The following is a 25,074-nucleotide window of genomic DNA, read 5'->3' as shown; positions in this document are numbered from 1 at the left end:
CCTAGCTGTGGATTTTGGACTCTAGCTCAGCTGGCACGTAGGGAAACCTAGCAAAACTATATATTTTTGAAAACTAGACACCCAGGGAAATTCATAATGGGGTGACTTTTGGGGTCTCACAGGTTCTGTTACCCAGAATCCTTTGCAAATCTCAAACTTTGACAAAATAACCTCTTTTTCCTCAAATATTGGTGCTGCAAAGTTTTGGAATCTGAGGGGAGCCACAAACTTCCTTCTACCCAGCGTCCCCCAAAGTCTTCTGATAAAAATTGTACCTCACTTGTGTGGGTTGGCCTAGTGCCCGTGACAGGAAATTCCCCAAAACATAACATTGACACATCACATTTTCCCAAGGAAAACTGACCTGATTCTTGCAAAGTGCCTAGCTGTAGATTCTGGACTCTAGCTCAGCCGGTACTAAGGGAAACCTAGCAAACCTACATATTTTTTAAAGCTAGACACCCAGGGAAATTCAGAATGGGGTGACTTGTGGGGCCCTCGCCAGGTTCTGTTATGCAGAATCCTTTTCAAACCTCAACATTTGACAAAATAACCACTTTTGCCTCACACTTTGGTGCTGCAAAGTTTTGGAATCTGAAGGGAGCAACAAACTTCCTTCTTACCAGCGTTCCCCCAAGTCTTCCGATAAAAATGGTAGCTCACTTGTGTGGATAAGCCTAGTGCCCGCAACAGGAAATGCCCCAAAACACAACGTGCGCACATCTCATTTTCCCAAGGAAAACTGACCTGTTTTTTGCAAACTGCCGAGCTGTGGATTTTGGCCTCTAGCTCAGCCAGCACCTAAGAAAATCTAACAATCGTGGACATTTCTGAAAACTAGACACCAAGGGGAATTCAAAATGGGGTGACTTGTAGGGATGTCGCTAGGCTCTGTTACCCGGAATCCTTTGCAAATCTCAAAATTTGACAAAAAATGAATACGTTTTCCTCACATTTCGGTGAAGGAAAGTTCTGGAATTTTAGAGGAGCCAAAAACTTTCTTAAACACAGAATTTTCCCAAGTCTCCCTGATAAAAAGTGGTCCCTCACATGTGTGGGTAGGCCTAGTGCCTGTGACAAGAAATGCCTGAAAACAAAACATGGACACATCACATTTTCAACAGGAAAATTGACCCGTTTCTTGCAAACTGCCTATCTGTGGATTTTGGCCTCTAGCTCAGCCGGCACCTAGGGAAAGCTAGCAAACCCATATATTTTTGAAAACTAGACTCCCAAGGAAATTCAGAATGGGGTGACGTGTGGGGCTCTCGCCAGGTGTTGTTACCAAGAATCCTTTGCAAACCTCAATATTTGACAAAATTACCATTATTTCCTCACATTTTGGGGCTGCAAAGTTTTGGGATCTGAAGGGAGCCAAAATCTTCCTTCTACTGAGCAATTCCCCAAGTCTTCCAATAAAAATGGTTCCTCACTTGTGTGGTAGGCCTAATGCCTGCAACAGGAAATGCCCAAAAACATAACGTGGACACATCACATTTTCCAAAGAAAAACTGACCTGTTTTTTGCAAACTGCTGAGCTGTGGATTTTGGCCTCTAGCTCAGCCGGCACCTAAGAAAATCTAACAATCGTGGACATTTCTGAAAACTAGACACCAAGGGGAATTCAAAATGGGGTGACTTGTAGGGATGTCGCTAGGGTCTGTTACCCGGAATCCTTTGCAAATCTCAAAATTTGTCCAAAAAAAATAAGTTTTCCTCACATTTCGGTGAAGGAAAGTTTTGGAATTTGAGAGGAGCCAAAAACTTCCTTAAACACAGAATTTTCCCGTGTCTTGAAAAAAAAAATGGTCCCTCACATGTGTGGGTAGGCCTAGTGCCTGTGACAAGAAATGCCTGATAACAAAACATGGACACATCACATCTTCAACAGGAAAATTGACCCGTTTCTTGCAACCTGCCTAGCTGTGGATTTTGGCCTCTAGCTCAGCCGGCACCTAGGGAAAGCTAGCAAACACATATATTTTTGAAAACTAGACTCCCAAGGAAATTCAGAATGGGGTGACGTGTGGGGCTCTTGCCAGGTGTTGTTACCAAGAATCCTTTGCAAACCTCAATATTTGACAAAATTACCACTATTTCCTCACATTTTGGGGCTGCAAAGTTTTGGGATTTGAAGGGAGCCAAAATCTTCCTTCTACTGAGCAATTCCCCAAGTCTTCCAATAAAAATGGTTCCTCACTTGTGTGGGTAGGCCTAATGCCTGCAACAGGAAATGCCCAAAAACATAACGTGGACACATCACATTTTCCATATAAAAACTGACCTGTTTCTTGCAAACTGCCTAGCTGTGGAGTTTTCCCTCTAGCTCAACGCGTGCCCAAGAAAACCTAGCAAACCTGCACAAATCCTGAAAACTAGACCCCATGGACAATTCTGAATGGGGTGACTTGTGGGGCTGTCGCCATGTTCTGTTACCCCGAATCCTTTGCAAACCTCAAAAGTTGAGAAACAAAACACGTTTTCCTCACATTTCAGTGAAGGAAAGTTCTGTAATTTGAGAGGAGCCACGAATTTCCTTCCACACAGCATTTTCCCAAGCAACCCAATAAAAAGCGGTCCCTCACATGTGTGGATAGGCCTAGTGCCTGTGACAGGAAATGCCCCAAAACACAACATGGACACATCACATTTTCGCAAGGAAAACTGACCTGTTTCTTGAAAACTGCCTAGCTGTGGATTTTGGCCTCTAGCTCAGCCGGCACTAAGGGAAACCTAGCAAGCTTATATGTTTTTTGAAAACTAGACACCCAGGGAAATTCAGAATGGGGTGACTCGTGGGGCTCTTGCCAGGTGTTGTTACCCAGAATCCTTTGCAAACCCCAACTTTTGACAAAGTAACCACTTTTCCTCAAATATTGGTGCTGCAAAGTTTTGGAATCTGAGGGGAGCCACTAACTTTCTTCTACCCAGCGTCCCCCAAAGTCTTCTGATAAAAATTGTACCTCACTTGCGTGGGTTGGCCTAGTGCCCGGGACAGGAAATTCCCCAAAACATAACATTGACACATCACATTTTTCCAAAGAAAACTGAACTTTTTTTTGCAAAGTGCCTAGCTGTGGATTTTAGACTCCAGCTCAGCTGGCACGTAGGGAAACCTAGCAAAACTATATATTTTTGAAAACTAGACACCCAGGGAAATTCATAATGGGGTGACTTTTGGGGTCTCACAGGTTCTGTTACCCAGAATCCTTTGCAAATCTCAAACTTTGACAAAATAACCTCTTTTTCCTCAAATATTGGTGCTGCAAAGTTTTGGAATCTGAGGGGAGCCACAAACTTCCTTCTACCCAGCGTCCCCGAAAGTCTTCTGATAAAAATTGTACCTCACTTGTGTGGGTTGGCCTAGTGCCCGTGACAGGAAATTCCCCAAAACATAACATTGACACATCACATTTTCCCAAGGAAAACTGACCTGATTCTTGCAAAGTGCCTAGCTGTAGATTCGGGACTCCAGCTCAGCCGGTACCAAGGGAAACCTAGCAAACCTATCTATTTTTTAAAACTAGACACCCAGGGAAATTCAGAATGGGGTGACTTGTGGGGCCCTCGCCAGGTTCTGTTATGCAGAATCCTTTTCAAACCTCAACATTTGACAAAATAACCACTTTTGCCTCACACTTTGGTGCTGCAAAGTTTTGGAATCTGAAGGGAGCAACAAACTTCCTTCTTACCAGCGTTCCCCCAAGTCTTCCAATAAAAATGGTAGCTCACTTGTTTGGATAAGCCTAGTGCCTGCAACAGGAAATGCCCCAAAACACAACGTGCGCACATCTCATTTTCCCAAGGAAAACTGACCTGTTTTTTGCAAACTGCCGAGCTGTGGATTTTGGCCTCTAGCTCAGCCGGCACCTAAGAAAATCGAACAATCGTGGACATTTCTGAAAACCAGACACAAAGGGGAATTCAAAATGGGGTGACTTGTAGGGAGGTCGCTAGGCTCTGTTACCCCGAATAATTTGCAAATCTCAAAATTTGACAAAAAATAAATACGTTTTCCTCACATTTCGGTGAAGGAAAGTTCTGGAATTTTAGAGGAGCCAAAAACTTCCTTAAACACAGAATTTTCCCAAGTCTCCCTGATAAAAAGTGGTCCCTCACATGTGTGGGTAGGCCTAGTGCCCGTGACAAGAAATGCCTGAAAACAAAACATGGACACATCACATTTTCAGCAGGAAAATTGACCCGTTTCTTGCAAACTGCCTAGCTGTGGATTTTGGCCTCTGGCTCAGCCGGCACCTAGGGAAAGCTAGCAAACCCATATATTTTTGAAAACTAGACTCCCAAGGAAATTCAGAATGGGGTGACGTGTGGGGCTCTCGCCAGGTGTTGTTACCAAGAATTCTTTGCAAACCTCAATATTTGACAAAATTACCACTATTTCCTCACATTTTGGGGCTGCAAAGTTTTGGGATCTGAAGGGAGCCAAAATCTTCCTTTTACTGAGCATTTCCCCAAGTCTTCCAATAAAAATGGTTCCTCACATATGTGGGTAGGCCTAATGCCTGCAACAGGAAATGCCCAAAAACATAACGTGGACACATCACATTTTCCAAAGAAAAACTGACCTGTTTCTTGCAAACTGCCTACCTGTGGAGTTTTTCCTCTAGCTCAACACGTACCCAAGAAAACCTAGCAAACCTGCACAAATGCTGAAAACTAGACCCCACGGACAATTCTGAATGGGGTGACTTGTGGGGCTGTCGCCATGTTCTGTTACCCAAAATCCTTTGTAAACCTCAAAAGTTGAGAAACAAAACACGTTTTCCTCACATTTCAGTGAAGGAAAGTTCTGTAATTTGAGAGGAGCCACGAATTTCCTTCCACACAGCATTTTCCCAAGCCTCCCAATAAAAACTGGTCCCTCACATGTGTGGATAGGCCTAGTGCCTGTGACAGAAAATGCCCCAAAACACAACATGGACACATCACATTTTCGCAAGGAAAACTGACCTGTTTCTTGAAAACTGCCGAGCTGTGGATTTTGGCCTCTAGCTCAGCCGGCACTAAGGGAAACCTAGCAAGCCTATATGTTTTTTTAAAACTAGACACCCAGGGAAATTCAGAATGGGCTGACTTGTTGGGCTCTCGCCAGGTGTTGTTACCCAGAATTCTTAGCAAACCACAACTTTTGACAAAATAACCACTTTTTCCTCACATTTTGGTGCTCCACAGTTTTGGGATCTGAAGGGAACCAAAATCTTCCTTCTACGAGCGTTCCCCCAAGTCTTCCGATAAAAATGGTACCTCACTTGTGTGGATAGGCCTAGTGCCCACAACGGAAAACGCCCCTAAACACAACGTGGGCACATCTCATTTTCCCAAGGAAAACTGACCTGTTTTTTGCAAATTGTCACGCTGTGGATTTGGGCCTCAAGCTCAGCTGGCACCTAAGAAAACCTTACAATCCTGGACATTTCTGAAAACTAGACAGAAAGGGGAATTCAAAATGGGGTGACTTGTGGGGCTGTCACTAGGCTCTGTTACCCAGAATCCTTTGCAAACCTCAAAATTTGAGAAAAAAAACACGTTTTCCTCACATCTAGATGAAGGAAAGTTTTGGAATTTGAGAGGCGTCGCAAATTTCCTTCCACACAGCATTTTCCCAAGTCTCCCATAAAAATTGGTCCTTACGTGTGTGGGTAGGCCTCGTGCCCGCAACAGGAAATACACCAAAACACAACATGGACACATCACATTTTCCCAAAGAAAACTGAACTTTTTTTTTAAAGTGCCTAGCTGTGGATTTTGGACTCTAGCTCAGCCGGCACGTAGGGAAACCTAGCAAAACTATATATTTTTGAAAACTAGACACCCAGGGAAATTCATAATGGGATGACTTGTGGGGTCTCACAGGTTCTGTTACCCAGAATCCTTTGCAAATCTCAAACTTTGACAAAATAACCTCTTTTTCCTCAAATATTGGTGCTGCAAAGTTTTGGAATCTGAGGGGAGCCACAAACTTCCTTCTACCCAGCGTCCCCCAAAGTCTTCTGATAAAAATTGTACCTCACTTGTGTGGGTTGGCCTAGTGCCCGTGACAGGAAATTCCCCAAAACATAACATTGACACATCACATTTTCCCAAGGAAAACTGACCTGATTCTTGCAAAGTGCCTAGCTGTAGATTCGGGACTCTAGCTCAGCCGGTACCAAGGGAAACCTAGCAAACCTATATATTTTTTAAAACTATACACCCAGGGAAATTCAGAATGGGTTTACTTGTGGGGCCCTCGCCAGGTTCTGTTATGCAGAATCCTTTGCAAACCTCAACATTTGACAAAATATCCACTTTTGCCTCACACTTTGGTGCTGCAAAGTTTTGGAATCTGAAGGGAGCAACAAACTTCCTTCTTACCAGCGTTCCCCCAAGTCTTCCGATAAAAATGGTAGCTCACTTGTGTGGATAGGCCTAGTGCCCGCAACAGGAAATGCCCCAAAACACAATGTGCGCACATCTCATTTTCCCAAGGAAAACTGACCTGTGTTTGCAAACTGCCGAGCTGTGGATTTTGGCCTCTAGCTCAGCCGGCACCTAAGAAAATCTAACAATCGTGGACATTTCTGAAAACTAGACACCAAGGGGAATTCAAAATGGGGTGACTTGTAGGGATGTCGCTAGGCTCTGTTACCCGGAATCCTTTGCAAATCTCAAAATTTGACAAAAAAAAACACGTTTTCCTCACATTTCGGTGAAGGAAAGTTCTGGAATTTGAGAGGAGCCACAAACTTCCTTAAACACAGAATTTTCCCAAGTCTCCTTGATAAAAATGGGTCCCTCACATGTGTGGGTAGTCCTAGTACCCGCGAAAGGAAATGCCCCAAAACACAACATGGACACATCACATTTTCCATAGAAAACTGACCTGTTTTTTGCAAAGTGCCTAGCTGTGGATTTTGGCCTCTAGCTCAGCCGGCACCTAGGGAAACCTAGCAAACCTATTTATTTTTTTAAACTAGACACCCAGGGAATTTCATAATGGGGTGACTTGTGGGGCTCTCACCATGTTCTGTTACCCAGAATCCTTTGCAAACTGCGAAATTTAACAAAATAGCCACTTTTTCCTCATATTTTGTTGCTGCAAAGATTTGGAATCTGAGGGGAGCCACAAACTTCCTTCTACCAGCGTTTCCCCAAGTCTTCCGATAAAAATGGTACCTCACTTGTGTGGGTAGGCCTAGTGTCCGCAACAGGAAATGCCCCAAAACACAACATGGGCACATTACATTTTCGCATGGAAAACTGACCTGTTTCTTGCAAACTGCTGAGATGTGAATTTTGACCTCCAGGTCAGCGGGCACCAAAGAAAAACTACCAATCCTGGATATTTCTGAAAACTAAACACTAAGGGGAATTTGGAATGGGGTGACTTGTGGGGCTGTCGCCATGTGTTGTTACCCAGAATCCTTTGCAAACCTTAAAATTTGACAAAATTACCACTATTTCCTCATATTTTGGTGCTGCACAGTTTTGGGATCTGAAGGGAGACAAAATCTTCCTTCTACTGAGCATTTCTCCAAGTCTTCCAATAAAAATGGTACCTCACTTGTGTGGGTAGGCATAGTACCCACAACAGGAAATGCCCAAAAACATAACATGGACACATCACATTTTCCAAAGAAAAACTGACCTGTTTCTAGCAAACTCCCTATCTGTGGATTATTGCCTCTAGGTCAGTGGGCACCTAAGAAAACCTAGCAAACCTGCACATTTCTGAAAACTAGACCCCATGGCGAATACTGAATGGGGTGACTTGTGGGGCTCTCGCCATGTTCTCATACCCAGAATCCTTTGTAGACCTCAAAAGTTGACCAAAAAAACACGTTTTCCTCACATTTCAGTGAAGGAAAGTTCTGTAATTTGAGAGGAGCCACAAATTTCCTTCCACACAGCATTTTCCCAAGTCTCCCAATAAAAATTAGTCCCTCATATGTGGATGTTGGCCTAGTGCCCGGGACAGGAAATGCCCCAAAACCCAACATGGACACATCACATTTTCCCAAAGAAAACTGACCTGTTTTTTGCGAAGTGCCTCCAGCTCAGCCGAAACCTAGGGAAACCTAGGAAACCTGTATATTTTTTAAAACTATACACCGAGGGAAATACAGAATGGGGTGGCTTGTGGGGCTCTTGTCAGGTTCTGTTACCCAGAATTCTTTGCAAACTTCAAAATCTGGAGAAAAAAAACACTTTTTCCAAACATTATGGTGACAGAAAGTTCTGGAATCTCAGAGGAGCCACAAAATTCCTTCCACCCAGCATTTCCCAAAGTGTTCTGATAAAAATCGTCCCTCACTTATGTGGGTTGGCTTAGTGCCCGAGACACGAAATGCCCCAAAACACAACATGGACACATCACATTTTCGTAAAGAAAACTGACTTGTTTTTTGCAATGTGCCTAGCTGTAGGTTTTTAGCCTCTAGCTCAGCCAGCACCTAGGGAAGCCTAGCAAATCTATATACTTTTTAAAACTAGACAGCCAGGGAAATTCAGAATGGGGTTACTTGTGGGGCCCTCGCTAGGTTCTGTTATCCAGAATCCTTTGTAGACCTCAACATTTGACAAAGTAACCACTTCTAACTCACATTTTGGGGCTGCAAAGTTTTGGAATCTGGAGGGAGCCACAAATGTCCTCCTACCGAGCGTTACCCCAAGTCTCCCAATAAAAGTGTTCCCTCACATGTGTAGATAGGCCTAGTGCCCGTGACAAGAAATGCCTGAAAACAAAACATGGACACATCACATTTTCAGCAGGAAAATTGACCCGTTTCTTGCAAACTGCCTAGCTGTGGATTTTGGCCTCTAGCTCAGCCGGCACCTAGGGAAAGCTAGCAAACCCATATATTTTTGAAAACTAGACTCCCAAGGAAATTCAGAATGGGGTGACGTGTGGGGCTCTCGCCAGGTGTTGTTACCAAGAATCCTTTGCAAACCTCAATATTTGACAAAATTACCACTATTTCCTCACATTTTGGGGCTGCAAAGTTTTGGGATCTGAAGGGAGCCAAAATCTTCCTTCTACTGAGCATTTCCCCAAGTCTTCCAATAAAAATGGTACCTCACTTGTGTGGGTAGGCCTAATGCCTGCAACAGGAAATGCCCAAAAACACAACGTGGACACATCACATTTTCCAAAGAAAAACTGACCTGTTTCTTGCAAACTGCCTACCTGTGGAGTTTTTCCTCTAGCTCAACGCGTACCCAAGTAAACCGAGCAAACCTGCACAAATGCTGAAAACTAGACCCCACGGACAATTCTGAATGGTGTGACTTGTGGGGCTGTCACCATGTTCTGTTACCCAGAATCCTTTGTAAACCTCAAAAGTTGAGAAACAAAACACGTTTTCCTCACATTTCAGTGAAGGAAAGTTCTGTAATTTGAGAGGAGCCACGAATTTCCTTCCACACAGCATTTTCCCAAGCCTCCCAATAAAAAGCGGTCCCTCACATGTGTGGATAGGCCTAGTGCCTGTGACAGGAAATGCCCCAAAACACAACATGGACACATCACATTTTCGCAAGGAAAACTGACCTGTTTCTTGAAAACTGCCTAGCTGTGGATTTTGACCTCTAGGTCAGCGGACACCAATGAAAAACTAGCAATCCTGGATATTTCTGAAAACTATACACTAAGGGGAATTTGGAATGGGGTGACTTGTGGGGTTGTCACCAGGTTGTTACACAGAATCCTTTGCAAACCTCAAAATTTGACCAAAAAAAACACGTTTTCCTCAGGTGTCAGTGAAGGAATGTTCTGGAACTTGAGAGGAGCCACAAATTTCCTTCCACACAGCATTTTCCCAAGACTCCCAATAAAAGTTGGTCCCTCACAAGTGTGGGTAGGCCTAGTGCCCGCAACAGGAAATGCCCCAAAACACAACATGGACACATCACATTTTCCCAAAGAAAACTGACCTGTTTTTTGCAAAGTGCCTACCTGTGGATTTTGGCCTCTAGCTGAGCCGCCACCTAGGGAAACCTACCAAGGCTATATATATATTTAAAACTAGACACCCAGGGAAATTCAGAATGGGGTGACTTGTGGGGATCTCGACAGGTGTTGTTTCCCAGAATTCTTTGCAAACCTCACAATTTGACAAAATTACCACAATTTCCTCGCATTTTGGTGCTGAAAAGTGTTGGAATCTGAGGGGAGCCTAACGACTTCCTTCCACACAGCATTTTCCCAAGTCTCCCAATAAAAATTGGTTCCTCACATGTGTGGGTAGGCCTACTGCCCGCTACAGGAAATGCCCCAAAACACACGATGGACAAATCACATTCTCCCAAAGAAAACTGACCTGTTTTTTGCAAAGTGCCTAGCTGTGGATTTTGGCCTCTAGTTCAGCCGGCACCTAGGGAAACCTAGCAAGCCTATATATTTTTGAAAACTAGACACCCAGGGAAATTCAGAATGGGGTGACTTGTGGGGCTCCCGCCAGGTGTTGTTTCCCAGAATCCTTTGCAAATCTTAAAATTTGTCAAAATGACCACTATTTCCTCACATGTTGCTGCTGCAAAGTTTTGGGATCTGAAGGGAGCCAAAATCCTGATTCTACCCAGCATTTCACCAAGTCTTCCGATAAAAATGTACCTCACTTGTGTAGGTTGACCTAGTGCCTGCAACAGGAAACGCCTCAAAACACAACTTGGGCACATCACATTTTCGCAAGGAAAACTGACCTGTTTCTTGCAAACTGCTGAGCTGTAGATTTGGCCTCTAGCTCAGCGGACACCTAAGAAAACCTAGCAATATCGGACATTTCTGAAAAATAGACACCAAGGGGAATTGAGAATGGGATGACTTGTGGGGCTGTCGCCAGGTTCTGTTACTCGGAATCCTTTACAAACCTCAAAATTTGACAAAAAAACAAGTTTTCCTCAAATTTCGGTGAAGGAAAGATCTGTAATTTGAGAGGAGCCACAGATTTCCTTCCACACAGCATTTTCCCAAGTTTTCCGAGTAAAATGGGTCCCTCACATGTGTGGGTAGGCTTAGTGATTGCAAGAGGAAATGCCCCAAAACACAACGTGGACACAGCACATTTTCCCAAAGAAAACTGACTTTTTTTTGCAAAGTGCCTACCTGTGAATTTTGGCCTCTAGCTCAGCCAACACCTAGGGAAACCTAGCAAACCTATATATTTTTGAAAACTAGACTCCCAGGGAAATTCAGAATGGGGTGTCTTGTGGGGTGTCCACAGGTTCTGTTAGCCAGAATCCTTTGCAAACCTCAACATTTGACAAAATTACCACTATTTCCTCAAATTTTGGTGCTGCAAAGTTTGGGATCTGAAGGGAGCCAAAATCTTCCTTCTACCCAGCATTTCACCAAGTCTTCCGATAAAAATGGTTCCTCACTTGTGTGGGTTGGCCTAGTGCCCGCAACAGGGAATGCCCCAAAACACAACGTGGGCACATCACATTTTCACAAGGAAAACTGACCTGTTTCTTGCAAACTGCCAAGCTGTGGATTTTGGCCTCTAGCTCAGCAGGCACCTAAGAAAACCTAGCAATCCTGGACATTTCTAAAAACTAGACTCTAAGGGGAATTCCGAATGGGATGACTTGTCCGGCCCTCTCAGGGTTCTGATACCCAGAATCCTTTGCAAACCTCAAAATGTGACCAAAAAAAACACGTGTTCCTCACATTTTGGTGAAGGAAAGTTCTGTAATGTGAGAGGAGCAACAAATTTCCTTCCACACAGCATTTTCCCAAGTCTCCCAATAAAAATTAGTTCCTTACATGTGTAGGTAGGCCTAGTGCCCGCAATAGGAAATGCCCCAAATCACAACATGAACACATCACATTTTCCCAAAGAAAACTGACCTGTTTTTTGCAAAGTGCCTCACTGTGGATTTTGGCCTCCAGCTCAGCCAACACCTTGGGAAACCTAGGAAACCTGTATATTTTTTAAAACTAGACACCAAGGGAAATTCAGAATGGGTTTGCTTGTGGGGCTCTCTTCTGGTTCTGTTACCCAGAATTCTTTGCAAACTTCAAAATCTGGAAAAAAACACTTTTACCTCATATTATGGTGATAGAAAGTTCTGGAATCTCAGAGGAGCCACATAATTCCTTCCACCCAGTATTCCCCAAAGTGTTCTGATAAAAATAGTACCTCACTTGTGTGGGTTGGCCTAGCGCCCGAGACACGAAATGCCCCAAAACACAACATGGACACATCACATTTTCCTAAAGAAAACTGACTTGTTTTTTGCAAAGTACCTAGCCTTAGATTTTGGCCTCTAGCTCAGCCGGCACCTAGGGAAAACTGGCAAACCTATATATTTTTCAAAACTAGGCAGCCAGGGAAATTCAGAATGGGGTGACTTGTTGGGCCCTCGCCAGGTTCTGTTACCCAGAATCCTCTGAAAACTGAAACATTTGACAAAATAACAACTTTTTACTCACATTCTGGTCCTGCAAAGCTTTGGAATCTGAGGGGAGCCACAAACTTCCTTCTACCCAGTGCTCCCCCAAGTCTTCCGATAAAAATGGTACCTCACTTGTGTGGGTAGGCCTAGTGCCTGCAACAGGAAATGCCCTAAAGCACAATGTGGGCACATCACATTTTCCCAAGGAAAACTAACCTGTTTCTTGCAAACTGCCGCTCTGTGGATTTTGGCCCCTAGCTCAGCGGTCACCTAAAAAATCTAGCAAACCTGGACATTTCTGAAAACTTGACACCAAGGGGAATTCGGAATGGGGTTACTTGTGAGACTGTCGCTTGGTTCTGTTACCCAGAATCCTATGCAAACCTCAAAATTTGACAAAAAAACACGTTTTCCTCGTATTTTGGTGATGGAAAGTTCTGGTTTTTGAGAAGATCCTCAGACTTGCTTCTACACAGCATTTTCCAAAGTCTCCCAATAAATATTGGTCCCTCACAGGTGTGGTTTGGCCTAATGCCCGTGTCTTATCCAGGTGACTGGTTGAAACCTGTTTGATATAAGTCAATAAGGACGCTCAATGAAGGCCCACACGCCAATTATGAATACAATTTAGCTTTACTAGAATTTCAGGTAAATGTAGGCATTTAGCACATTAGCAATAGTAGAATAAGAATAGCAATGAAAAGCATCTATTTATATATAAGTACACTACAAAGCGCATCTATGCATATATATAAGCAAAGAGTTAATTGACATATATAAGCTTTGATTAACTGTATACCAAAATGCATCACACTATGATGTTCAGGAAGCAAAATATAAATGATTTGAATACTTCAGATAAGCTTTGATTTGCTGCACACCAAAATGCATGTTTCAATTACTGCAGCAGGTTCACACTACGATGTACAGAAAGCAAAATATAAACAAGCTGAATACTTCAGATAAGCTTTGATTTACTGCACACCAAAATGCATGTTTCAATTACTGCAGCAAGCTCACACTACGATGTTCAGAAAGCAAAATATAAATGAGCTGAATCCTTCAGATTATAAACACAGTGCAAGCATAAATAATTAGTCATAATAATAGAGCAGAGAAACAAAGACCTTTCATCCCTGTGTGGAACTTAACTTAGTTCACGAAATGCTGGGAAGCCCTCTACCGCCTGCTTTGACCTCTCTCCCCCTCAAGCATGACGGTCTCTGAACAGCAAAACAGGGAGGCAGCGCTGGGCCATGGCAGCTTTCACAACCCCATCTGCAAGCTTCAAATCCCTCACCCACACTTCAGTGCTTAAATAACTCGAAGCTTGGATTCTATCTCTTTCTTGCATTTTCTAGCTATGTTATCAGCACTTGGCTGCTCTTCCCTTCACCGGCCTTTGTTTTCATTCCATCTTCTCCCTGTACTCTCGTTCTCAAGGTTGAGACAGAGTCTTCTACACAAACAAGCTTGAAAATAATATCATGAACTTTTCCACGTTGTTCGGGGGGTTTCAGCAGGCATCACGCTCATCTACACTGCTCAAGCTAATTAACCCTTCGCGTCACAATGTCTTCCGCACCTTTCCCTATACTGATCAGCCCGCGACAGGAAAGGCCCCAAAACACAACATGGGCACATCACATTTTCACCAGGAAAACTGACCTGTTTCTTGAAAACTGCCAAGCTGTGGATTCTGGCCTATAGCTCAGCCGGCACCGATGGAATCCTAGAAAGTCTATATATAAGCCTATATATTTTTGAAAACTAGACACCCAGGGAAATTCAGAATGGGGTGACTTGTGGGGCTCTCGCCAGGTGTTGTTTCCCAGAATCCTTTCCAAACCTCAAGAGTTGAAAAAATTACCACTTTTTCCTCAAATGTTGGTGCCGCAAAGTTTGGGACCTGAAGAGAGCCAAAATCTTCCTTCGACCAAGCATTTCCCAAAGTGTTCTGAGAAAAATGGTACCTCACTTGTGTGGGTTGACCTAGCGCCCGAGACACGAAAAGCCCCAAAACACAACGTGGACACATCACATTTTCCTAAAGAAAACTGACTTGTTTTTTGCAAAGTACTTAGCTGTAGATTTTGGCCTCTAGCTCAGCCGGCACCTAGGGAAAACTAGCAAACCTATATATTTTTAAAACTAGGCAGCCAGAGAAACTCGGAATGGGGTGAATCCTCTGCAAACTGCAACATTTGACAAAATAACAACTTTTTCCTCACATTTTGGTGCTGCAAAGCTTTGGAATCTGAGGGGAGCCACAAACTTCCTTCTACCCAGCGTTCCCCCAAGTCTTCCGATAAAACTGGTACCTCACTTGTGTGGGTAGGCCTAGTGCCCGCAACAGGAAATGCCCCAAAACACACCGTGGGCACATCACATTTTCCCAAAGAAAACTGACCTGTTTCTTGCAAAGTGCCTAGCTGTAGATTTTGGCCTCTAGGTCAGCGGGCACCTAAGAAAACCTAGCAATGCTGGTCATTTCTGAAAACTAGACACCAAGGGGAATTTAGAATGGGATGACTTATGGGGCTGTTGCCAGGTTCTGCTCCACTGAATCCTTTGCAATAAAATTTGACAAAAAAAAGCACATTTTCCTCACATTTCGGTGAAGGAAAGTTCTGGAATTTGAAAGGAGCCACAAATTTCCTTCCACACAGCATTTTCCCAAGTCTCCCAATAAAAAATGGTCCCTCACATGTGTGTGTGTGTAGGTCTAGTGCCCGCAACAGGAAATGCCCCAAAACACAACATGGACACATCACATTTCCCCAAAGAAAATTGACATGGTTTTTGCAAAATGCCTAGCTGTGGACTTTGGCCTCCAGCTCAGCCGGCACCTAGGGAAACCTAGGAAATCTGTATTTTTTTTAAACTAGACACCCAGGGAAATTCAGAACGGGGTGACTTGTGGGGCTGTCACTAGGCTCTGTTACCCAGAATCCTTTGCAAACCTCAAAATTTGAGAAAAAAAACACGTTTTCCTCACATCTAGATGAAGGAAAGTTCTGGAATTTGAGAGGCGCCGCAAATTTCCTTCCACACAGCATTTTCCCAAGTCTCCCATAAAAATTGGTCCTTACGTGTGTGGGTAGGCCTCGTGCCCGCAACAGGAAATGCACCAAAACACAATATGGACACATCACATTTTCCCAAAGAAAACGGAACTTTTTTTTGAAAGTGCCTAGCTGTGGATTTTGGACTCTAGCTCAGCCGGCACGTAGGGAAACCTAGCAAAACTATATATTTTTGAAAACTAGACACCCAGGGAAATTCATAATGGGATGACTTGTGGAGTCTCACAGGTTATGTTACCCAGAATCCTTTGCAAATCTCAAACTTTGACAAAATAACCTATTTTTCCTCAAATATTGGTGCTGCAAAGTTTTGGAATCTGAGGGGAGCCACAAACTTCCTTCTACATAACCTTCCTCCAAGTCTTCCGATAACAATGGTACCCTGACTTGTGTGGGTAGGCCTAGTGTCCACAACAGGAAATGCCCCAAAACACAACATGGGCACATCACATTTTCCCAAGGAAAACTGACTTGTTTCTTGCAAACTGCAGAGCTGTGGATTTTGGCCTCTAGCTCAGCGGGCACCTAAGAAAACCTAGCAATCCTAGGCATTTTTGAAAACTTTACACAAAGGGGAATTCAGAATGGGATGAATTGTGGGGCTGTCGGCAGGTTCTGTTACACAGAATCCTTTGCAAACCTCAAAATTTGACAAAAAAACACACGTTTTCCTCACATTTCGCTGAAGGAAAGTTCTGGACTTTGAGAGGAGCCACAAATTTCTTTCCACACAGCATTTTCCCAAGTCTTGCGATACAAATGGGTCCCTCACACGTGTGGGTGGGCCTATTGCCTACTACAGGAAATGCCCCAAAACACAACAAGGAAACACATCACATTTTCCCAAAGAAAACTGGCCTGCTCTTTTGCAAAGTGCCTAGCTGTGGATTTTGGACTCTAGCTCAACCAGCACCTAGGGAAACCTAGCAAACCTATATATTTTTGAAAACTAGACACCCAGGGAAATTCAGAAAGAGGTGACTGGTGGGGCTGTCGTAGTTTAGACTCTTGCTTTAGGCAAGACTGCTGGTTAAAGGATGACAGTACTTTTGCTTGTAGGCGACTATGCCTATCCTACAACAAGTCGCAACTGTTGTCCCAACCTTACCAGATCACTAGAAGCACCTCACCAGAAACACAATAGTGAAAGGTGATTTGTGGAAGCCTGTACGCATGGACTCGAGAATAAGACATCTCAGGGAGTGTTGTGGTTAAATGGAGATTACCCCTTTCTCACAGATATCTCATGTCTCATACAAACACAGGCAATGACAAAGATGCAGTAGAATTTCAATAGTTCTTATTTAACACAACTGCAATTTGCGATAAGTTGCATGGGCTGCAATGATCAGGATAATGAATAATGAAAGAAACAGAATTGTGAAGACGAGAGCCATTATTACAAGGACCCCCACCTTCTTGAAATGCATAGAAAAGACATACGCAATGTAATATGCCCTAATACCCTAATGTGAGAGGCCTAACCTCCTACCTAAAGGAGAGCTGGGTTTGCTAAACTAATCTGCCAATGCCATGTCCATGAGAGAAGCCCCCACCCCTTGTTACCTTTAAATGATGTCTCTATCTAAGACTCCGCTGGGACACGAAGACTGGGTCAGCATCAAGACCACTGCAGCATCGGTATCAGCGATTGTGGCGATGCCCTCTGATTATCTGTCAAAAGTGCGATGTATTTTTACAGATCTACCAGGACCCCTGACGTAGGTGTGTTCCCAATCAATAGATAACAGACATACTTGGGACGGCAATTAATATAAACAATCCCTTCGAAAGTATAGAGAGGGAAAATCCCGAAGTGTGAACACGTACTGTTTGTTTGTGTTTGTTGCTTGATCTTGACGCCTTAGCGCAGTGGCACTGATAATGCAAAGTGTTGGACTTTTTTGCTTATGCAGGGTCATCCCCAGTCTTTTTGCCTCCTGCCTCCTATTTTTTCTGACCTGTTGCCGTTGGCTTTTGAACTCTAAACCCTTCACCACTGCTAACCAGTGCTAAAGTGCATATGCTTCTTTGTAAATTGTAATGTTGATTGGTTTATCCATGATGGGCATATCTGATTTACTAGTAAGTCCCTAGTAAAGTGCACTAGAGGTGCCAGGGCCTGTAAATCAAATGCTACTAGTGGGCCTGCAGCACTGGTTGTGCCACCCACATAAGTAGCTCTGTAATCATGTCTCAGACCTGCCACTGCAGTTCAGTGTGTGCAGTTTTAACTGTAAATTCGACTTGGCAAGTGTACCCACGTGCCAGGCCTAAACCTTCCCTTTTCTTACATGTCAGACACCCCTAAGGTAGGCACTAGGTAGCCGCAAGGGCAGGGTGCAGTGTTTGGTTTAGGTAGAACATATAGTAATGTGTTTTATATGTCCTGACAGCGAAATATTGCTAAATTTGTTTTTCACTGTTGCAAGGCCTGTCCCTCTCATAGGTTAACATGGGGGCTACCTTTAAATCTGATTAAATTGTAGATTCCCTTTGGGAGCGGATGGACATGTGGAGTTCTAACATTGGTGATCAGCGGTTGGGATTTGGACTTGTATTTGTACTTGAAATACAGTGATTAAGTGTACACTACTGTTTTGAGTTCAGACCACTACGTGACCACATACTACTTGTCTTGTGATTCTTCTTTTTGTTCTCTTTTGTCCTCCTGGAAATATTGCTAGTATGTTTGGACTTTGGTTTTTGGTTGTGAAGCCTTTGCAGAATGGAATTTAATTTCTGGCACCTATTTATGTATAAAAAGTGGCAGCTTAAAGCATTCTGCATGGAAAGGGGACTGGCTGTGAACAAGAAATCCAGAAGGGAGGATCTTGAGTCAGCCCTGTTTCAGTATGAATTGAAACGTTGTCAGGCAACACCACCAAATGAGTCTGAGGTGGAGAACTACTCTGAGGAGGAGGACTACTCTGAGGAGGAGGGCAGTGGCCCTGAGGAGGGAACAGAAAGAGATGATTGGCTCCTAGCTCTAATCCGGAGTCTGGAAGAGCTAGAAGCAGAGCTTGAGAGGGCTGAGGAGAAGAGAGCCTTAGCACTGAAAAAAGAAAGGATAGCAGCTCAAGAGTTGAGCTGTGAAAAGCTGAAGCTTGGACGCCATGAGGGCTGATTCCAGTTCAGATGGTGGCAACAAAAATCTTGTATCCAGCACTGCTGAAGAAGTGCACATTCCCAGAGATGTGGTGCCCTACTTGAAGAAGGGAGTTAACACACGCCAGAAGGTTCAGGGGTATGAGGTAGCTCCAGTGATGCACAGGGTCCCTGTGGTGGATTGGGGAACTGGCATGGGGAGTCATATTCCTACTGGTGGGAAGAGACACTCTGCTGACTCTAGGTGAGAGTGACAGGGAGAGGGGTTCCCCCCAGGTAGAAGTCCTGGTTATGGAGTGTGAAGGCATCCCAGAAGAGTGTGGGTTTAGTGTCAGGGACAGTCAGGTAATGTCTCACCAGTTTCAGGAGGGTGATGTGGGGTGCTTTTTCAAAGCAGAGTCACTGGATGGTTGGATGAAGGGTACTTTGGTTAATTCATGTGAGAGGCTGAGTGATGTAATTGCTGGAGAGCATATGTCTAGTCCTTATTTTCCAGAGCTATGCCAACACCAGGTGGAGTGTGAGTTCTCTGACCCCAGGGAGCTTACAATGGAGGCAGACTTCTGGGTGAGTACCAGAGAGTCTGAAGAGGCATTTGGGGGTGCTCCTGAGAGGAGTGGTCTAGGTATTTCCCAACCAGGTGAGGTAGGGAAGGATTGTAGTGTCCCAGGTAGGTCCCAGTGTAGTGGGATGGATGTGGGACCCCATGTCCAGTCTCAGAGGAGAGGGGATGGGCTGAGGCCCAAGGTGCCCAAGATCCGGTCCCAGGTCCTGGAGGGCTCCATGAGGGAACTCCAAGAGGGAAGCCTAGCCTGTACCATAGGGCCATCTGTTGAGGGAGACCTCACAGTGTCAGGAGAACTTGGGGGGCTGCTGTAGTCAGCGTCGCACCAGTTCTGATGTCTGGCTGTACCACTCCTAGTGAGAGGGTGCAGAAGTCCAGACAGAGGGTTGAGAGGGGGTTGCTGAACCCAGTGGAGAACCTGGAGGGTCAGGGGTCAGCTCTGAGAGCAGAGCCCCCCAGGAATGACCTTGGTGAGACCATTTCTGGGTTGGGGCAAATCCAGACTCTGTCAGATGGGCAGAGGTCAGGAGGCCTGTGCCAGCCAGACTCTCGTTTGGCCCTTGAGGACAGTGTGTCCCTTGAGGGGGGTAAGTGTGCCCCCCTGGAAGTCCTGGTTTGCCAGGCAATGGTTCAACCGCAGGGTGGTGACTCTGGGTTGAATGATCAGGTTCAGGGGGGTAAACTCTGACCTGATGGGGGTAAGTGTGCTCCCAAGGAAGTCCTGGGTTGCCAGGCAGTGGTCCAGTCTGTGGGTACAGACCCTGGTCTGGAGGATCAGGTGCAGGGGGTAAACTCTGACCTGAAGGGGTGGGCGGTTTGCCCAATCACCCCCCTTGGTGTGATTTCAAGGGGTACTCTCCCTGAGGGAGGGGTGCAGATCCCTGAAGGTAGGGGCAGGGGAGAGAGAGACTCACCCCTAGCCCCAGTGCAATCTAAGGGTACAGACCCTGGATTGGAAGGCCAGGTTCAGGGTATCCCCCCTGACCTGGAGGAAGGGGCAACTGCTAACAGTGCCCCTACCATGTTGTCTTCTGGGGGGGCCACTCCTAGTTGGGTGGGTGCAGGACCCCAGAAGAGAGGGCAGGGGGAGGGAAGCCTCACCCCTGGTCCAACCTGAAGGTACAGACCCCAGGTTGGAGGACCAGTTGCAGGTTAACAGCCCTGCACTGGTGGAAGAATTGTGCAGGACTGCTTCTACAAGCACCTTGACAATCTTTGTCTCTGGGGGTGCCGCTCCTGGAGGGAGGGTACTGAGCCCCAGAGGGGAGGACCAGCATCAAGTTGTCAACCCCGACATGGTGGAATGGAGAGTGGTCGAAGGGTGCCAGGCACCTGGGGCTACCGCCCCCCATTCCCCACAGTCACAGTGGTCAGAGAGGCACGAAGTTTGGCTCTCCTCCCTGACAGTTGTCAGGGGTCACTGTGGCTTGCTGTCCTGGTGGACAGAATTGCCCCAGGAGGGGGACGAGAGTCACACCCTGGGGTGGAGTGGGCAACACCACTGTTGGCCCTGGAGGTACTATCTGCCCATTGGGATACATCTGTGAGCAAAGTAAAGTTAGGTGCTGCACTGATGGTGTCTGCAGATGTGGAGAAGGGTTCCCATGGGTTAGCTTAGTGGGCCCTAAGAGTATGTACAGAGGGATACAACTGGAGGCAGGAAGGCGTTGAACTGGAACATGCCCCTGCTGTTGTGGGCCTGGGTCCTTGTTTTATCGCCCCAATCAGGGAAGTACATCAAGGTATTGATTGTTCTCCCCTGGCTTTAGGCTGGTAGGGGGTCGTGTTGGACTTTTTTGCTAATGCAGGGTCATCCCCAGTCTTTTTGCCTCACGCCTCCTATTTTTTCTGACCTGTTGCCGTTGGCTTTTGAACTCTGAGCCCTTTACCACTGCTAACCAGTACTAAAGTGCATATGGTTTCTGTGGACATTGTAATGTTGATTGGTTTATCCATGATTGGCATATTTGATTTACTAGTAAGTCCCTAGTAAGGTGCACTAGAGGTGCCAGGGCCTGTAAATCAAATGCTACTAGTGGGCCTGCAGCACTGGTTGTGCCACCCACATAAGTAGCTCTGTAATCATGTCTCAGACCTGCCAATGCAGTTCCTTGTGTGCAGTTTTATCCGTAAATTCAACTAGGCAAGTGTACCCACTTGCCAGGCCTAAACCTTCCCTTTTCCTACATGTCAGACACCCCTAAGGTAGGCCCTAGGTAGCCCCAAGGGCAGGGTGCAGTGTATGGTTAAGGTAGGACATATAGGTGGTCATTCTGACCTCGGCGGTAAAAGGCGCCTAGCGCCGGTCAGAAATCCTCCATAATTCCGCCGCGGTCGCGGTAACCCGCCACGGTCATTCTGACCCGCAGCAGCCAAACCTCCGAAAATCCGACAGCCACAACAGACCGCCAGACCAGCGGTCGGCGGAAAAGTGGAGGTGACCAAACCTCCACTGTCACGCCAACAGAAATACGCCCATGCCATTACGACCCACGAATCCACGCGGCGGTCTTTCAAACGCGGTTTTCCATTGGCGGTACACACCGCCGGGTCAGAATACACACAAACGAACAAAACTCAGCCACATTGGACGATTTGAATTCCACACACCTGATACACATACACACACCACTCCCACACACACAATACAATATAAAACACACACCCACATCACCCACAAACCCCTACGACCAAAAATTCAGAAAGAAGCACAGAGAGACACAGCAGCGATCACAGAATACCATCACACAGAGGCACACTACACCATCACCCACACAATATCCACACACAAAACAACACACACCACCACACTCAACACACTTAACTACACATACTCCACCCCACACATCATACACACCACTCCATGGCACCCCAAAGACACCCCCGCTTCTCAGACGAAGAACTCAGGGTCATGGTGGAGGAAATCGTTCGGGTAGAGCCCCAGCTATTCGGCACACAGGTCCAATACACCAGCATTGCCCGGAGGACGGAGCTATGGCAGAGGATTGTCGACAGGGTCAACGCTGTGGGACAGCACCCCAGAAATCGGGAAGACATCAGGAAGCGATGGAACGACCTACGGGGGAAGGTGCGTTCCATGGTATCCAGGCACAACATCGCCGTGCAGAAGACTGGCGGAGGACCCCCACCTCAACCCCCACAATTTAGAACATGGGAGGAGGAAGTCTTGAACATCCTGCATCCTGACGGCCTCGCAGGAGTCGGCGGAGGAATGGATACTGGTAAGTTGAAGCTTCAATACTGCTTCCCCCCCACCTGCATGCCAAATCATACCCCTCCCACCCCCATCCTCACCCCCACCCTCACCCCCACCACCATCCTCACCCCCACCACCATCCTCACCCCCACCCCCAGCACACCTATTCCCTGCCAATGTCTCACCATCACAACCCACACATCCCAAAACCTAGGCCTGCATGCGTCCACTAAGCATGGACACCCATCACCAAAGCATGCCCAATGCATATACACATCCCCCCCACAAACCACCCTCACCAAAGCCCCCACACACGAATGCCAGCACTTGGGGACACGGGAACCCACAGATACACCCATATGCCACACATTGAAACTATAACCATACCTCTATACCCCTGCAGGACCCGACCGTCAACACACCGCCACGGAGGGCCCAGAATTCTCCACACCCCCCACCCAAGAGGCCGTCAGCGATGACAGCAGCTCTGTCGACCTGGACACTGATGACCAGCCCGGACCATCGGGGACCTCTGGACAGTCGGTTCCCCTCACACAGGCACAGGCCACTACAGACCCAAACCCCTCTGGGAACACCAGCACAGCTCCCACCCAGCGGGCCCATGCCTCTGTCTCCAGGGCGCGTCAATCTGCGGTGTGTCTACCACTACAGGGCACCCAGGATAACCCACCACCCCAACAACAACAGGGACCTGGGGGCAGTGGTAGTGGGCACACCGGCCAGGGGGCAGAGGCCCAGTTAAACAGGGCAACTCGGAGGGCAGCTGTGCGACAGGGGGGGGACGGGCCCAGGGAACCCACTCTCCACGAGGCCCTCACCACCATCATGGGAGCATACAACCGCTCCCAGGAGACGATGGCGACGGTACTGGCCCGGTTCCAGGAGATCCAGGTACTGCAGGAGGAACACTATCGGGGGTACAGGGAGGACATCAGAGCCCTCACCTCCACCCTGGTTACCATGGTAGGGCTGCTGCAGGACCTCATCAACACCAGGACGGACACTCAACAACAACAAAGGGCCCCTGCCACTAGCCTGGACCAAGAACAGCCAACCACCTCCGCCGGCGCTAGTGGACAGGAGGCCCCCGCACAACAGCAGCCCACCAGACCCCCACCTCCTGCAGGAGAAGAACCACCCCGCAAGAGGGCCCTGAGATCTCGCAAGAAGACAGAGTAGGATGTCAAGACCCCCGCCAGCAAAGGATACCACCTGATGTCATCCCACTGTCCCACATTGTCACCCTGTCCATCCTTGAACTGCCCATGCTCCATCTCTCCACAGGCCTCTGGACAATGCACCTGTGTGACTGTTACTCTGGACTCTGCCATGGACATTCCTTCACCATAGCCCCCACCCACTTGAAACCACCCATCCCATTTTGAGCACTGAAATAAACACCCATTTTGCACAAAACTATCTGGAGTCTGGCTGTGATTTCAAAATATTGTAATTGACATGACAGTGCAAATATGTCCTTGTACATAGTGAAGTCAACAAACAGCTGCCACAAAGCTGTAGTCCATGGGGAAACGAAGCACAGGACTCGTAGTGGGGACCCCAGATCTGAAATAGGGAGGGAAAAGCCACAACTCAGTCATCATACACTGGGGCAAATAGACAGGCAGCAGAGATGCAGGAGAGTAGTTCACATTTACTAAATTATGTTTGAATTGTTACCTGTGTCCTATTGGAAGTACTGTTCAATGATTCTGTCCCTGTTGTCTGTTTCAGCCCCGTCGTCTTCCTCCTCGTCACTCTCCACAGGTTCCACAGCTGCCACTACACCACCGTCTCGACCATCCTTCTGCAGGAAAGGCACCTGGCGGCGCAAAGCCAGGTTGTGAAGCATGCAGCAGGCCACGATGATGTGACACACCTTCTTAGGTGAGTACATTAGGGATCCACCTGTCATATGCAGGCACCTAAACCTGGCCTTTAGGAGGCCAAAGGTGCGTTTGATCACCCTCCTAGTACGCCCATGGGCCTCATTGTACCGTTCCTCTGCCCTGGTCCGGGGATTCCTTACTGGGGTCAGTAGCCATGACAGGTTGGGGTACCCAGAGTCCCCCAATAGCCATACACGGTGTCTCTCTAGCTGTTCCATCACGTAAGGGATGCTGCTATTCCTCAGGATGTAGGCGTCATGCACTGACCCAGGGAACTTGGCATTTACATGCGAGATGTACTGGTCAGCCAAACACACCACCGGGATGTTCATGGAATGGTAACTTTTTCTGTTCCTGTACACCTGCTCCCTGTCTCTTGGGGGAACCAAAGCCACATGGGTCCCATCAATGGCACCAATGACGTTGGGAATATGTCCAAGGGCGTAGAAATCACCCTTCACTGTAGCCAATTCGCCCACCTCAGGGAAAATGATGTAGCTCCTCACGTATTTCATCAGGGCAGACAACACTCTGGATAACACCTTCGAAAACATGGGCTGAGACATCCCAGAAGCAATTCCCACTGTTGTCTGAAATGACCCATTTGCCAAGAAATGGAGTACTGACAAGACCTGCACCAGAGGGGGAATCCCTGTGGGTTGGCGGATGGGGGACATCAGGTCGGGCTCCAGCTGGGCACACAGTTCATGTATAGTGGCACGGTCAAGCCGGTAGGTCAGGATAATGTGGCGTTCTTCCATTGTCGACAGGTCCACCAGCGGTCGGTACACG

Source organism: Pleurodeles waltl, chromosome 11, assembly GCF_031143425.1.
Source record: "Pleurodeles waltl isolate 20211129_DDA chromosome 11, aPleWal1.hap1.20221129, whole genome shotgun sequence".
Classification (NCBI taxonomy): domain Eukaryota; kingdom Metazoa; phylum Chordata; class Amphibia; order Caudata; family Salamandridae; genus Pleurodeles; species Pleurodeles waltl.
Note: the sequence above shows the minus strand (reverse complement) of the source record.